This window comes from Equus caballus, chromosome 17, assembly GCF_041296265.1.
Source record: "Equus caballus isolate H_3958 breed thoroughbred chromosome 17, TB-T2T, whole genome shotgun sequence".
Taxonomy (NCBI): Eukaryota; Metazoa; Chordata; class Mammalia; order Perissodactyla; family Equidae; genus Equus; species Equus caballus.
Window position 1 is genome coordinate 62,763,480 of NC_091700.1, and position 17,580 is coordinate 62,781,059.

General features: G+C 37.0%; 1 long non-coding RNA gene across 1 annotated transcript in view; it reads left to right on the plus strand.

The window, feature by feature from the left end:
- Positions 1 to 2,078: 2,078 nt before the first annotated feature.
- LOC138918468 (uncharacterized) overlaps positions 2,079 to 17,580 on the plus strand; it is a 35,292-nt gene continuing 19,790 nt past the window's right edge. Inside the window, exon 1 of the long non-coding RNA XR_011427872.1 lies at positions 2,079 to 2,239. This is a non-coding gene — a long non-coding RNA (uncharacterized lncRNA). The remainder of the gene's footprint in view (positions 2,240 to 17,580) is intronic.

Genomic DNA, 17,580 nt, shown 5'->3' on the forward strand with positions numbered 1-17,580 from the left:
AAATACTTTATCACCATATAAGGGTGAGGTATGCTTTTTTGTTATTACTGATTGATGAGTCTAAGATTTTGAAAGCATTCTGTAACTTTATAACTCACAGTCTGATAATGATACCATTTATACACACACACACACACATACACAGACACACAGTTGTAAGAGATTCTCAGCAGGAAATGTATTTAAATATTCAGTAAAGGTGCAATTTAATTACGTTATTTTTCAAGATAAATATGTAGCCTACAAATGACCCCAGGGTGTCAAAATTGTAAAAAGCCTGACATTTTACCCTACATGCAAACTAATGTGTTCGCCTGCCACATTTTCATGGATGTTGGTTGAAAACACGAGACTCCTGGTCTGAGACCAAGGACTTTATTACTCACGGCACAGAAAGCAACATGAGCATGAGTACACTGACATGAGTTCCCCTTGCCCTCAAGTCCTGCAGAGAAGATGAGGATGGGCACAGATGGATGCCAGCATATATTGCGGACTGTGTTACAGGAAAGAAATATTGAGCTTAGGGAACCTGGCTCTTTTAGGGGGGAATAAACATGCTTACCCTCTTCTCCGAAGGAGGACATCATCTTCATCATACTAGAGAGTAAGCATGCTTATCTTTTCATCTGAAGGGAGATATTTCCAAGGCTATGCACGGTTTGCATCTTTGAAAAGATGACCAAAAAAAGGACACAATTAGCATCTTGTTTACAAGAAATGAATAAACATGAAACATGAGAGATACATGGAGCATTGTCTCATGAGCATGCCACTTGGTCAACTATTCTGATTAGTCTGTTCTACAGAGACTGAGATCGTATCTGTTCAATTGTCTCATATAACATTTAATTCAGGCCTCTGTCAATAGGTCTCTAAGTAGTAAGATGAGGCCAACTTGAGTACTGACCTCAACCATCCCCTCAACGTCCTAGACAAAAGCAACTGCATAAATCCCATAAAGCACCAGTCTACCTTAAAATTTCTCTCCTTAAATTTCTGTACTGACCTTCCCACCTTTCCCAAGGCATTAACCCACAATGAGAAGGTTATTTAACAATTGCCTGGACTCTACCTTGGCCTACAAAGAGGAAGTTCTAAGACAATTCCATCATTCATAGCAATCCTGGATAACAAGTTGAGACCGACCTGAACGCCTTCTAGTCCTATAGCTAAAAATGTCATCTAAAATCAGGGACAAATTCCATTACACCTTTTAAATTGGATGATGCCCATTATAAGAATAACTGCCCATAGGATCCACATGAATAGTGTGTTAGTTTTCTTTCCAGAAAGAGTGCCTAAATAGCCAAGGATAGCCTCGTTTTGGGGAGAGCTTTCCAGTCATGAGCTACTGATAGTGTTTATCTAAATACCTGAAGATCTCTACAACCCCATCTAAGAAGCAAATCATCATGTTTTCAATAGGGAGGCAAGTTAATACCTGGTCTCCCACGCAAAAAGCACAGTCCTGATCGTGCATGTGGTCACTCTGAAAAGAAAGTCAGTTCTTCAAGTGTTAGGGCCTCTCAAGTGTGACGCATATCAGTTGAGGGTACAGGTTGATGGGGCCTCCAACATGACTTCTAGGGTAATAGTTCATTTCAAATACATGAATCAATCCCTTGATTTTGGATTAAGTGCAGTCCCCATAGAAGAGTAGGGAGAAGATGGGCTGGGATCCACTGAGGATCAGGGGTGGTTCAGAGAATGGAGGAATCAGGCCCCAAGCATTGCAGCCACAACCTCACTTCCCACAGGAAGCCCCATCTCCTGGGACTTCAGGCCATTTACGGGGGCAGCCGAGTCCTGGCAGGAGAAACACCTGAGCGCCCCGTGCCCCTCCCAGACTGGTCAGTAAGGAGGTTGGCTCACAGTCTCTATCACGCGATCTCCAGTGCTCGTGGACTCCTGGACCTTCCACAGTCAGAGTCATAACGCTTCAGCGCGCTGTGCTCCAGAGGCCCTGCGGCGGGATGTGGAGCTGCCGACTGGCTCTGGCCCAAAACTGTGCGCTGGAGGGACTGCCTGAAGCCAAAACGGGGCAGGGCACCGCGCATGCCCGGCGCAAAACTGCTGTACTCTACGGCCTTCCGGGAGCCCTCAGGCGGTCCAAACTGACCTGTTTGTCCGTGTCTCTGGCGAAGTGGATTTCATCCCCCTCACAGACTGACTCCGTTATGGCTATGGGAATCGGTGTTGGGAGAACAGCTGGAGGCGTTGACATATGTTTTGTGTGGTAAGTACAGAGGCTGGGAGCCATCCGCTGCTGCTTCTGATAGGCATCTCAGTAAGATTAAGATGAATGGTGATCAAATCATGGTCAGCGAACTCTGTCAGGGGGTGGAAAACCCAGCAGTCAGTTAAATTTAATGTGCCTTCAGGGTTTGGGAGAATTGCTCCAGAGTGCTTTCCTTCTTTGAGCAAGGCTTTGGGGTGAATCTTAAAGAGATCATTAACATTCCTCCCTCCCTCAGACTTCCCTGGGTCTAAAACATGTCACTGAGGTGTTTCCCTCTCTTTTGCCGCAAAAGTCAGAGTGGTCCGGTTCCAGCAGGTATAACTTCACCCTTTTCCAAGTCGTTCCCTACACTCACTTGAAGATCTTTCATCTGGAGTGGTCAGTTCAGGGACAAGGAAATTTTTAAAAATTTACAGAGTTCCATTATGATCTCACTTTGGCCCACTATAGAGGGACTTGGCAAGCAGTGTACTTGACTAAGTAGTCATTATCCTTGGGATCTAGGACTCTCTCAGTCAAACAAAGTAATCTAGACGGCTGAATCAAGAATTAAATTTGAATGCTCTGGGCCTTCTTTTGGCCAGCCGGACACTTCTAGGGTGTTGTAGTTAAGGAAAGTAAAGAAGCATCATGTCCCACAATAAACAGATGAAGTCCTGAGTTTTTAAAATGGATCTGTATAATTTCCCACCCCTTGTGTTCTGATCATTAACCAGGAGGCATTGGAGGTGGGTGATCCCATTCTGCGAATAGACACATAGAGTGACAAAACTTCCCTACTGAACATGAGGAAAATTTTGTCTTGGGGGAAATAGCATGGTTGTGAAATTAAAAAATTATCATTTTGCTATTTGTTTGCTTTAGCCAAATAGCCGAGGTAGGTTATTCTAAAATAAACTTGATTTGGTCTTTTCCTGTTTTATATTGCCTTCAATGAAAAAGAAATTTTCAAACATTGGTTTAAAACTCAATTGCATACTATGGAAACAGTACAACATCTACCATAAATATAGAGGCTGTGTATTATACTAAAAAGAATATTGAGCCTGTTTATAGCCATGTCTTAGAAAATTCTATTTGCTTCTCTGTATATGTTTCCCTATTTGTAAAAGGGAATGGACCAGCTGGTCATTAACACTTCTTAAGCTCTAACTGCTGATAATTTTGATTAGCCCCTGGAGTGTTTGGCTGGATTTATATTTGCTTCCCCTTAACAAATATAAATAATTTATAAATAATTGGGAGGTTCATCTATTCAAATTATTTGGCTAGAAATATCTCTGTTATGTTTTGTACCCAACCATTTCCATTATTCCTGTGTCTTCCATGGTTCCTGCTCATAATGGTGAGACAATATCATGGTATATTTTTTCCAACTTTATTGAGATATAATTGACATATAACATTATGTAAGTCTAAGGTGTACAATGTGGTGATTTGATACACATATATATTCTGAAATGATTACCACAATAAGGTTAGTTAATGCATCTATCACCTCACATAATTACCTTTTCTTCTTTTTTTTGGTGAGAGCATTTAAGATCTACTCTCTTTGAAAATTTCTAGTATATAGTACAGTATTGTTAACTATAGCCACCATGCTGTGCATTAGATCCCCAGAACTATTTCATCGTATAACTGGAAGTTTGTACCCTTTGACCAACATCTCTCCATGTCTCCATCCCCCAGCCCCTGGCAACTACCATTCTGTTCTCTGTTTCTATGAGTTCAGCTTTTATAGATTCCACATATAAGTGAGATCATACATATTTGTCTTTTTCTATCTGAATTATTTCACTTAGGATAACGCCCTCAAGGTCCATCCTTGATGTTACAAATGGCAGGATTTCCTGCTGTTTTATGGCTGAATAATATTCCATTGTGTATATATACCACATTTTCTTTCCATTCATTCATTGATGAACATTTAGGTTGTTTCCATGTCTTGGCTATTTTGAACAATGCTGCAGTGAATATGGAGGTACACATATCTCTTCAAGATAGTGATTTTGTTTTCTTTGGATATATACCCGGAAGTAGAATTGCTGTATCATATGGTATCTCTGTTTTTAATTTTTTTTTTTTTTTGAGGAAGATTAGCCATGAGCTAACTACTGCCAATCCTCCTCTTTTTGCTGAGGAAGACTGGTCCTGAGCTAACATTCGTGCCCATCTTCCTCTACTTTATACCTGGGATGCCTACCACAGCATGGCTTTTTGCCAAGCAGTGCCCTGTCTGCACCCAGGATCTGAACCAGCGAACCCTGGGCCACCAAGAAGCGGCATGTGTGCACTTAACTGCTGCGCCACCTGGCTGGCCCTCTGTTTTTAATTTTTTGAGGAACTTCCATACTGTTTTTTCTAGTGGTTGAACAAATTACATGCCGTCCAACAGTGCACGATGGTTCTGTTTTCTCCCCGTATCCTTGCCAACTCTTGTTATCTCTTGTCTTTTTGTTAATAGCCATTCTAACAAGTGTGAAGTAATAGCTCTTTGTGGTTTGGATTTGCATTTCCCTGATGATCAGTGATGTTGGGCACCTTTATGTGTACCTGATGGCCATTTGTATGTCTTCTTTGGAAAAATGTCTAGGCAGATCTTCTGCTTATTTTTTAATCCTATTGAGTTTTTTGCTATTGAGTTGTATGAGTTCCTTATATATTTTGGATATTAACTTCTTATCAGATATAAAGTTTTCAAGTATTTTCTCCCATTGCATAAGTTGTTTAATTTTGTTAATTGTTTCTTTTGCTGTGCAGCTTTTTAGTTTGATATACTCTCACTCATTTATTTGTTGTTGTTGTTGTTGCTTGTGCTTTTGGTGTCATATCCAAAAAATTGTTGCCAAGACCAGTCAAGGAGCTTTTTCCCTATGTTTTATTCTAGGAATGTTACTGTTTCAACTCTTACATTTAAGTCTTTAGTCTATTTTGAGTTAATTTTTCTAAGTAATATAAGATAGGGGTCCATTTCACACTTTTGCATGTGGTTATCTAGTTTTTCCAACACCATTTATTGAAGAAACTATCCTTTCCCATTGCATATTCTTGGATTCCTTGTCAAATATTAGTTGGCATATTGATGAATTACTTAATAAATATAAACCAATCCTTCTACTAAAGTAGGTAAGGAACAAATGGGAAAGATTCAACGGGGAGAAAATATGGCAAAGAGAATAGTAAAAGTAAATTTTCTTTGTTTTCTGTGAGTACAAAGAATCTATCTTCTCCATTGTACCCCCATCCATTCTTCTAAAAACTTAGTCATAGTACTTCTAATTGGAGGCTTATCCAACATTAATTCTAAACTTCTTAATATAATATTTAACTTTTTTTATGATTTGGTCTCAATCTGCCATGCCAGTTGAAACTTCGAGTTTCACATATCTTCACATACCTTGTATTCAGAAACCTCAAATTAGCATTCCAACAGGGTCAGGAAATAATGGCATAAGTGAAGCGTGCCAGGTTTGTGTCATAATGGTGATCCAAGTGCATATTAAAACCAAATAAAGAGATGTATTCTTCATTTCCCTAAAGTAATATTTCTTCTATTTTATCTTATTTATGTTTCCATAATAGATACAATATGTACTTCAACTTTTTTCTTAACTTCAGTATTTGAAAAAGAAAAGAAAAAAGATCATCACAAGGTTGATGAGAAATGATGATTCCAAGCTTCATTGTTGAGGAGACAAAAGGGAATATTGGAGACTGTGGTAAACATCAGAATGAATGCTTTATATAAGAGATACGTGTGCTGCTGGAATCTAAACAGTTTTTGTTATGAGATAATGTAGATCTGGTGTTATAGCATCTTCCAAACTTTAGGAATATATGGGGATTTAACTGGGGGTGGGAATGGTGGTCATATTGTCTTCAGCACTTAAAGTAGTAAAACAAAAAAGCATGCCCTCACCGAGTTCACAGTCTACTGGGGAAAGTGCCAGCAATATACATACTAAATGAGTGAATTATATAATATTTTTAAATATGATGACTGCTATGGAGAAAGAATAAGGCATAGTAAAGGAGATAGGGAATAATGGGTGAGATTGCAATTTTAAATAGAGTAGTCAGTATGTTACGATTTGAAGGAGATGAAGGAACAAGTCATGCTGGTATCGGAGGACAAGAACTGCAGGCAGAAGAAGCTATTAGTGTAAAAGATGGCGTGTTGAAGGAAGGGCAAGAAAGCCAAAGTGGCTACAGCAAAGTGAGAGAGGTAGGCAATGAGGTCAGAGAGGTAAGGCTATGGTGTGGGCAGTTCTTGAAGGTTCCTATACAGAATTGTAAGGAATTTGATTTGTTTCTGAATGAAATAGGGAACTGTTGAAGAGTGTAATTTTTTTTTTCCATGTGGAATCTCAAGCTTTTAAAGACTGGGGACTATTTACTTTTTTTCTTCAATCTGAACATGTCAATCTGTGGCTATGTGCAGCCAGACTCATGTGGCAGGCAGCCAGTTTGCGAGTTCTGCTACTGAAATGTTTTTTGTTGTCTCATCCTTTCATGATCACGTCTTGCATTTGAAATATTCTTTGTCTTGCATTTAAAATATTTCCCCTCAATATCTTAAACTGAATTGTTCCATAACCTATTTCTATTTCTCAGTTAACTTAGAGGATTCCCCAGTCCTACTTACTGTTCCCTGTCTCATTTTTGCTTCCTGCCATTTCATGCATCCTGGGCTCAGCTTTGCTCTTCTGTGTGATTTGGCTCCTAATTAGACTGCTAGCACTGTCCTTTACCCTGCTTCTTACAGTTAATGTTGAGTGGAACATGCTCGTTGATATGTAACAAATCTGTACCACTGTCAGAATGAGCATCTTCTCCTGACACTTCTCGGCCTTCTGATTCCTCCCGTTATGAATGTTGACTCTTCAATCAACTTCTTACAGGTTTGGCGCTGTTATGAGAAGGGAAGCAAATTAATCCACCCTGTTCCATTAAAAACCTCCACTGACCAAAAGAGAACTTGTTGAAATACTTTTAAAGAGAGGGCAGTAAAGGTAGCTTTGGAATAGTTCATTGTTATCAGCAATGTTATATTCTTTTTCAGTTTACAGAACTTTGCCTGTAAAAAATGGAACAGCTACACATTTGGATGGGACACCTTTATAAGTAATGAGATCTTAGAATTTAAATGAGAGAGACATTTAAGCACTCCTCCTTCTAAATTTTCAAGTTAAATGGTCAAGAGTCATCACATATATAGCTCTACTTAAGGCAATCGACTTGCCCCAGGCCATCAGAACCAGCGCTAGAGTCTTTGAATTTTGCTAATAATTCATTTTGCTGCTGCTAAGACAATACCTCATTCTCAACTAATGTGAATAAATTACTACTTTCCAACTTCATTTGAAAAGGAATTAGATTAAGTGAAACAGTTTATATTGAGTGTTTGCTAAATAAGACATTTTGAAATAGATGGTATTTCGAAGATAAAACAACAATGGATTTCACCTTTGTGGAAATGAGATCCTAACCATTTTGATAAGAACTATAGTCTAAAGGAAATCCTGAGTCAACATAAAGCAGTAGGGTTTTTTTTCCCTATAGAGGTGAAACCACATAGCAGATGAATGGCATATTGTGTAAAGTACGAATTAAAGAAAGAATATAATGGAGAACTTTTAGTAAAGTTTCAATTTTAGTAAAATAGAAAATTTTTTGCAGGATCTTTAAATTAATTCCTTGGAGGATTATTTCTTTCTGAACATGTCTTTCTGAACATTATTCTCTATGATATAAGAACAGTAGATGTTCTGGATCATTCACTTTGGAATCAAGAAAGATTTTATGGAAATCCAGAAATTATTTTGTTAAAAAATAACAGCAAGGTATCATAATAAAATGCATTCAGCAGATTAAATATGAGGAAACAGAAATTTTTAAAAATATACAAATATTCTGAAATGCTTTCAACATTAGTTTTGGGTGATTTCTTTTGTGATTATTCAAATTGTTAGCAGTTACTCTGTTTTATTATTGCTGTTTGTTTTCATACACATAGACTAAAAGGTTTACACTTAAACGAGAAGATGCCTACTTCAATCACTTATGTCACACTAAGCAAAACCACAAAATTTGAGTTTATGCTAACGTGGAGAATTTAATGAATGCAAAAACTAACCCCAGTAACAAGAAATCAGATTATTACTCTCAAGAAATAATGCTAGGTGAATTTTCAGCATGAGAAGTTATTTTTCAGGAAAAAGCAATCTGATTGAATTCGTATAGCTGTTCAGATCACAAGGACTGCTTTTACTGCTATTACTGTTTGGTCCTCATCTTGGAGTGACATTGTCCCCTTCTCTAGCTTTGATCTTAACAAAGAGAAAAAAGATATTTTGGTGAAAATGTTTGGAAACTTGTTGACACTTCTCATGGGTATCTTTCCTGTTTTGTTTTTTGTTTTCCTAACCATGTCCTTATTTGTCATTCATTTATATATGATAACATTGATTCGTTAACTTATTCATTCCACAGATTCCACATATATCTCATTTGTGAAGTGGGAACTTAATGTACCTGGATCAAGACTTTAAGAACATTTCAAGCACAAGATAGTGCAAACTCATGATTTATTCTTGTCTTTAAAAGTACACACACTTTTATGATTAATTTTGGCAGCCTTAACTGTTCTTGTTAAAGACTTTCTAAATTCACCCAAATATCTGGAGTTATACTATCCAGTGATCAAGCACTTTCATGTGTTGAAGCTCCAGCTTTCTTAGAATACCTTGATAAACATGAAGTAATTTATGAAATACTTACTAATTGCAAAGCACTGTGTTAGATACGGAGAAATGCATTCCCTGCCTATGGTATTCAATTGCTTTAAATATATAAATTCATCTAATCGCCACAGCGATCTTATTAATTTGTAATTGTATTAAAGCCTTTCAGATGAGGAGATTTCAGTATGGGGTTGTTAAATGATTTGATCAAGGACACAATGCTACTAAGGACAAGAGTCTGGCCATTTCCATCATCCTACTCAATCCTCAAGCAGAGTACTCAATTTGATTTTTTTCTTTAATGAATAAATGCCATATCTTATTGTGAAGACAAAATTCTTAGTTTGATATTAAAATTGTATTAATTACAAATCAGTAATTTCATGTCAATTTAAAACTAGCAAATGCAGGTACTCTATTTGAAATTTAAAAAAAATACAAGATATTATTTTCTTTTGCAAGGTATGAAAGACTAATAGTTTCTGTGAAATTATCGTTCTTTTTAATATATGGTATACTTTTGCTATAAAAATACATTTCATCTAAGCCTGGCATGAGGCTGTTTAGAAAATATGTTTATGTTTATGCACAGGACTTTTTGAGCAAAACTTGCTGAAATTTCAGACCTAGGCTAAAAGACAAGCCTAAGAAGTTAATTTATAACTCATTAGCTAGTAAAAAAGATAGAGAGATTTACTTCTTCAGAAATATGTGTTTGTATTTCAAAGGGGCATGTGACGTGGGAAAGGGAGACATTCCCTGGCTTGTAAAGTTGGAGACTGGTCTTCTATCTCTCCTAAAGAGATTCATTTGTATTCCAAAGAGTGAGGACCCAGCATCCTTCCCCTTACGTTTCCACAAAGACTCTCTCTGAAGGGAATGGGGGACTTTCCTATATAAATTTCTAGATTTATCTTTTTGTGGTCTCTTTCCTATATAAAGTCTAGATTTTTTTTCCTTGGTCCTTCACCTACAATACAGACCCTGTGATATCTGGTTTTCATTTGCCATTCCAGTGGTAAAAATCGGGGCACAGAGGAATCACGCTTATTATTTTCTCTAAGTAAATGATGATAATCTGCTCTGCCCGGAAACTTTTGTGCATATATTGAAGATGATAATAATAAATATAGATATTAAAAATCTAACACCTAGTGTGAAAACTATTCTGTACATTAAAATTAGAAGTCACAGTGTTGAAACACAACGTTATTGCTTAGTAGTTCATTTATTTTGCACAGTTTTGTTTTTAAACTTCCTTGAACTTTAGTTGCTGTGTAAGATGGTCATTTTTACAGTGCCATTGCAAGGTTAAATGAAAGGACATTTGTTAAAAATTGTGATTTCTCAAGAACTATATAGAGAAAAGGAAAGATGATGATGATGATGATGGTGATGATGACATGATATTGATACCAATGATGATAGATAATGATATTGATGATGATAGATAGTAATTTGAAATTATTTGGTAAAATATCTCCAAAGGTCTTAGGGTCAAATAAAATATTTGATATTGGCTCTCTTTTTCCTCTTATCCTTCTTGCAAAATCCAAGTTATTGAAGTTAGATTAGTGCACATGCAAAACTGCTAAATTATTGCTGAGCAAAAGGCCTGGACATGGTAAGCAATCTAGAAATGGTTTAGTATGTTGTCTATCATGATGTGATGAATATATAAGACAGGAAGAAAAAGAATCATAACTGTTTGCAGATGATATTTGAAGATAAGGTAGGTGAGCAGAGAGTCATGAGAAGTCAGTCCCAGGTGCCTGGTACTTGAGAAAAGCCTCATTTGGGGAGTATGGAGCAGATTGCTACAATTCCAGTCACTTCTAAAGGAACTTTGTTAGAAATATTTGGTTTGGCATATTGATGGTTTCAATAGTGAGTATATTTTATGATGACTAATAAACATAAGCAAATGAATTTAATTGCAACTGAGAAGATGTATAAATATAGAATGTGTGTGAAGAAGTAAAACAATAACCCTAATAATTTGAGAGGAGAATAAAATTGCCTCCATCTTGTAGGCATTTCATAGACAGATGCGTTTATTTTTCTTTTGCTGTGTTTTGTATTTTGCTTGATTTATATTATTTCTCCATTTTACTTTCATTGTAATTCTCATGTCTAAGGGAGGATAGTACCCCAGGAAGCAATTCGTGCAAAATGAAAGAGAATTCAGGTTATTTAATCTGAAATACAAATGGTAAATTTCAAGAGTGGAAGAAAAAGTTACACTAATATCTTTAAACATATCCACCTCCCTATGCACACAGACTGACAATCAGAAACACACAGGACTAATGCTTTAAAAATTCACTGTGAGACCCTTTTTTGTTTATCTGTTGAAAAGCAAAGAAAATGTCTATGAGGGCTTTTTCGATTTATGTCATAGGATGAATAAATTATATCATAGGATCTGCAAATAAGAGAAAGGAGAGACCACGAAGGCACTGGGTATGTCAAGAAAGTCCATCTGGGAATGCTGGGAAGAGAATGGGAAATGTGAGGATTGAAGCTCAAGTCCGCTTACATTTCATATATATCTAGGTACTGCCTAATATTTTCTGCAGTTCATAAAGCTACAAATTGGATTATACCTATTAGGCATAGAATAAAATCCTAAGATTATGTGCTTTGGTTTTCTCTTTTTAAGAAAATATTCCAGGGGCCAGCCTGGTTGCATAGTGGTGAAGTTCTCACATTCTGCTTCAGTGGCCGAGGCTTCGCTGGTTCGGTTGCAGACATATGTACTGCTTGTCAAGCCATGCTGTGGCAGACGTCCCACATATAAAGTAGAGGAAGATGGGCACAGATGTTAGCTCAGGGCCCGTCCTCCTCAGCAAAAAGAGGAGGGGTAGTGGCAGTTGTTACCTCAGGGTCCATCTTCCTCAAAAAAAGAAAAAAGAAAACATTCCAGAGAAATGTATGTTAACTTTTGGTCTACTGAAATGGAATACTTGTCCACAAAAACATTCCATAATAATTTCCCTTGAAACTGAGATACTTCACATTGATTGCCAACTTCACTCATGCTGAAATCAGCCAAAAGACCTCCTAAATCACCAACAGATGTTTGCATACTAAAAGCCAGTGGAAAACTTTATTTCTTTCCTTTTCCTTCCTTTATTTGGCTGAAATTTCCACATCCTAAAGTATCCCAATATCCGGGGCATGTAGGCTGGAAAGCCACAGAGTTTTCTCATCCCTGCATTTTTACTTATTTCAAGTGCGTAATAGGATAGCATCATCAAGGTCTAATTGTCCTCTGGATGTGGTCTAAAGAGACTCACATAGATCCCAAAGGCACAGCACTTTTACTTTAGGTGCAGAAAGTAGCTTATATTAATTGCTATAGATTTAATCAGTGTTCAGAATTGTGTTCTGAAAATTTTAAGAAACAGTGGTATCACGAATTATGTTAGGTACAGGCAAGTGTTTTACACGAACAAGCTTGGATCACTTGTAGCTCCCTAGACCAAAAAATAATGTAATCATAAACCTGTTTGTCCAGTGACTCCTACTGCTGGCAATCCTGAATTAGATGTGGCATAGGTAAACCAACAAAGTCTATCAGCTCAGAGAAATCGTGCCAGTACATAGAATGTTCATCTACTCAAAGCGGTGACACATTTGGGACAAAGTCCTCACAACCTAAACTTGCAGTCCTGACTATACCATTAAGATTCTCAGTCTTGTTTGCCAGATGCTTAGGTACTTTTTATCAGTGTGTAGCTTCTCTTGATTCTTACACTGTGTGTTACATGGTGCTTTAGCGATTTCAGTATCTTATTCCAAAAAGCTGATTTCAAAATATTCTGAGAGCTATTTCATGATATCATGGTATATATCATGATATATGATTAAGAACAATTGAGCAACGTATGCTTGAGTGCAATTATGCTTATATAGTAATCATAATAAGTGGGGAACCATATATGGAATGAGTGCTATCTGTCATACAATGGATATATTATTGTCTTAGTCTGTTCTGGCTGCTATTAACAAACTATCATAGACAAGGTTGCTTCTAATTAATAAAAATTGCCTTGAACAATAGCTTCTGGCTTTAGTTAAGATGGCTGACTAATCTCCTTATCAAATGGTTATTTACCCACACCCTCATTTTTCATCTTTTATTGTATGAATAGGCTGAGAATTTTCCAAATCTTTAATTTCTGCTTTTTCTTGATTAACAATTCCATCTTTAAGTCATTTTTCTCCTCACATTTTACTGTAAGCAGTCAGGAGGAAGCAGGCTGTTCCTTCAACACTTTGCTTAGAAATTCCTTAGCTAAATATCCAATTTCATTGCTCGCAAGTTCCACCTTCCACAAAACACTGGAACATGACAATTCATCCAAATTCTTTGTCACTTTATAACAAGGATGACCTTTCTTCCGTTGTCCAATAACGTGTTCCTCATTTTCACCTGAGACCTCATCAAAATGGCCTTTACCGTCTATGTTCCTACCAACATTATGTTCAGGATGACTTAGTTATTCTCTAAGAAGACTGAAGCTTTCTCTATGGCTCTCCTGTTTAAGAGCTTTCACCAGAATTACTCTGAAGGGTCCATTAATGGTAGTGTAGGCTTTTTCTAGGTGCACCTCCAAACTCTTCTGGCCTCTACCCATTACCCAGTTCTGAGGCTACTTCTGCATTTTTAAGTATTTGTTAGAGTAGCACCCCACTTCTGGTATCAACTTCTGTCTTAGTCTATTTGGGAAGTTATAACAAACTACCATAGACTGGGTGACTTATAAACAACAAAATTTTATTTTTCACAGATCCAGAGGCTAGGAAATTCAAGGCACTGGCATGTTCATGTTTGGTGAAAGTCCGCTTCCTGGTTCTTCACATGGTGGAAGAGATAAAGGAGCTCTCTGGAGCCTCTATTATAAGGGCCCTAATCTCATTGGTGAGGACTCTGGCCCTTGTTACTCAATCACCTCCCAAAGGCTCCACCTCCAAATAATATCACGTCAGGGAAGGTTTCAACTAGAAATTTTGAGGGGACACAAACATTCAGTCTATAGCAATTACCATTATCATCCAAAACTTTTTAAATATATGTGTTCTTATAATTTAGAGTTAAGGAAACTGAGCTGTTCAGGGACTCACCTAGAACCATATGGTTAGTAAATGATAGAGATAAAATTTTAACTCAGGGATGTCTAGCTACAAGACTATAATATTTTCCTAACACTGTGCTGCTTTCTCATACTCTCAACCAGGGCACAAATGGATGGTGATTTTTCAAATTTTCCCTTCCTACAATTAACAAACTGTAGCACAACAGCTCTCCGAAAAATAACCTAATAACCTATGCATTGCTTATAAAAGCCCTACACAAGCAAATTGCATGATAGAATTCTAAAACCAGAGCTGAAATCCTTTATTTTCCTGGATAAACTGAAATGAAGGCAATTGCTCTGCACTGTGATAAATGGAAACCATTTTTGACATACCAAATTGTTTGTCTTGCTATTTGGAAGTGAATCCCTTATTTTCAAAGAAATATTAACTTATTTCATAAAATAATCTTTTATTAATAAAAGATATATCTCAGAATGGAAAGATAATTGCATAATATTTTGTATTTAAGCATTTTGTGCTGTAGGAAATGTGCCATTTATTCTGTTTAGTATGCATAAGAACTGCCAGGGAGTAGCTTTGTCAGGCCCATCAAAATATACAAGAAAATATCCTAAAAAAGTGATACTCTCACTTGGAGAAGGGCTTCCAAACCTGGGAGACTCAGGAGTCTTTCAGATTTCAAAGGAAAAGCATCATGTTGACAGGGGTGTGTGTCCTGGCTCCTTCTCCTTGCAGCAGCATTTATCTAAAGGATTTAAGATCTAGGACTACAGTCTTGTAGCCCGGTTACGATCATTCCTCCAGGGTAGCAGCAGCATGTCTGCTTATGTTCCACTGCTCCCAGTGGGATCTTTCCATAACAGGAAACCCCTGCCAGATGCTGATTATTCGCAATACCTTGCTCTGGCTGCATGCTATCACCTCTGAGACATGGAGAAACTCTTTTTTACTGAGAGGTAAGGGAAAGAGAAAAAATCAACAGAAAGAAGAGTGAAGACCATGGCGGTAAAGAAGCAAAGAAGAGAAAAATGTCTTTGGTTTCACAGCTGTGCTGCCAGAAGTTTTTTACCTCAAACGCTCGGCAGCCCCTCAGGGTTGGTCAGTACTTTTGGTGGAAAGTATAAAGGGAGCTATTGATTTAATTAAGAAGAGTTGAGATAAAGGTTGGTTATGTAGAGGAAAAGAAAATTCACAGGAGAGATTCAGCTAAAGTGGAACTGTGTCTCAGAGACCACAGAAGAGATCTGCAAAGGGAGTACATGGAAGACTGTTTAAAATGGGAGGCTGAGGTGGCCTGGTGGCACAGTGGTTGAGTTTGCATGCTGTGCTTTGGTGGCCCTGGGGTCTCGGGTTCAGATCCCCAGCGCAGACCTGCACACTGTTCGTCAAGCCATGCCGTGGTGGCATCCCACATACAAAAACATAGAGGAAGATTGGCACAGATGTTAGCTCAGGAACAGTCTTCCTCACCAAAATAAGAATAATAATAATAATAATAATAATAATAATAATAATAATAAAATAGAATAAAATAAAATGGGAGGCTGATGGATTCACAAAAGAGAATTCATAATCATTGTACAATTGGCTAAAATCTTGTGTTTCATAATGTAAGAAGAAAACTTTTAGTAACTGTAATAAATTATTTTTTCCCCATTGGTGATGCTTTGCCACTCCTTACATTAGACTCCTTAATAAAAAATGTGGTTTCATTTCAGTTTTCTCCTTCAAGGACACAGAGATAATAGCTACTGCATTATAAGGTTATAGCGTATTGATTTAATATTATAATATAAATTTATATGAGGAAGAACTATTGTTCTCTTAATACGAAATAATTCAAATAAACATTTATATTTTTTGTATGATGTGGCATAAATTAAATGAGAGAGAACATAGTGACAAACTTAAACAGTTATATGCAGTTAGAAAGCCACATTTTTAATTCTCTGACTTGAGGGAGGTAATTTGATGTTAAAAAAGGTAACATAATTGGAGAAGAGTGATTTTAGTCAGACTGTCATTTGTTCAAATCATAGCTCTATTACTTATTATTTGTGATCATATGAAAGTTACTCCAGCTCCAGGTTTAATTTTCTTATCTTAAAATGGACACTAAGTAGAATCTATCACCTAGGGTTATTTCTGAGAAATAAATGAGATGATATATAAAAAGCTTCTTGCACAGAGGCTGGCAAGAAGAAGATATGCATAACTAAGAATATATAATCATAATTGCCATTATTATTATTTCAAATATCATCCCTCTGACACACAAATGTTTATCTCTATCCTTAATCTCTCCCTTGAGCTATATATCAACTTCTATTTCCAAGAGTGTTTTCAACATGCCCATTTTGGTACAAGATACACAACTCATGTTAAGTATATCTAAAACATTGAGTTCCCACTTGGCCTAGTCTCCTGTCCTCCCTTCTTCCCATCTTGCTGAATAATACCACCATTCCTGCAGGTTGCTGACACCAAAAACCTCAGAGTGATCCTTGATCTTTCTTTTTCTCATTCTGCACATCCAATCTATCAGCAAATCTTGTTAGCTCTGGTTCCAAAATATAGCCTGTATCAAACCAGTTCTCAGCATTTCAACTTAAAAACATTAGATCAGGCCTCCATTGTATTGGCTTATATGACTTTATAACTAGTATCCTTCTTTAACAACCACATTTTGTTCTTCACACAGAAGCCAGAGAACTTTCTAAAATGTGCATCCCATTGTGTCACTGCCCTGCTTGAATCTCTCCATTAGTTTCCAATTACAATTATATTGAATTCCTAAACATTTATCATGATCAACAGGACCAGTCGTTGTCATATGTCTGCCTTCCGCCACTGCATTATCTTGTAGCGCTCTCTCCCTTGATCTCGGTGTTCCAATCACATTTGCCTTCCTCTACCCTCTATGTTTCCCATGTAGCATATTTTCTCCTTTTTGAGTAATAATATCTAATGTTTATTGGGTGCTAAATATGTTCCAGACATTTCCCAAAACACTTTACATAATTTATTTCATCTAATCCTCACAACAACCTTATAACAAGCTACTATTTTTAGCACCGCTTTATGTGAAATGAATTTGAGTCCCTGAGGGGTTAATAATGTGTCCAAGGTCACAAAATTAGTAAATGACAGAATCTAAATTCACAACCTAGACATTGTTTTACATAGCCTGTGTTCTTCACTTCTGTATGCTATACTCCATTTTATATTTATTATTCAGACCCTTACAGTTCTTCTACTTTGCATTCTTGCAATTTTTAGGCATTTGTATGCCTAGAGTATTGTAGTAAATGTACTGCAGTTTTGTTTTGTTCTTCAAGATTGCCTAGACTATTTGGCCCTCTGAATTTCTGTATAAACTTGAGAATCCATTTGTCAAATGTGACTAAAACTTCTCAAATTTTGATTAGGATTGCAGGTATAGGGGAGGAAGACAATTCCTCTACCCTCTAGGTCCTTCTGGCTGGT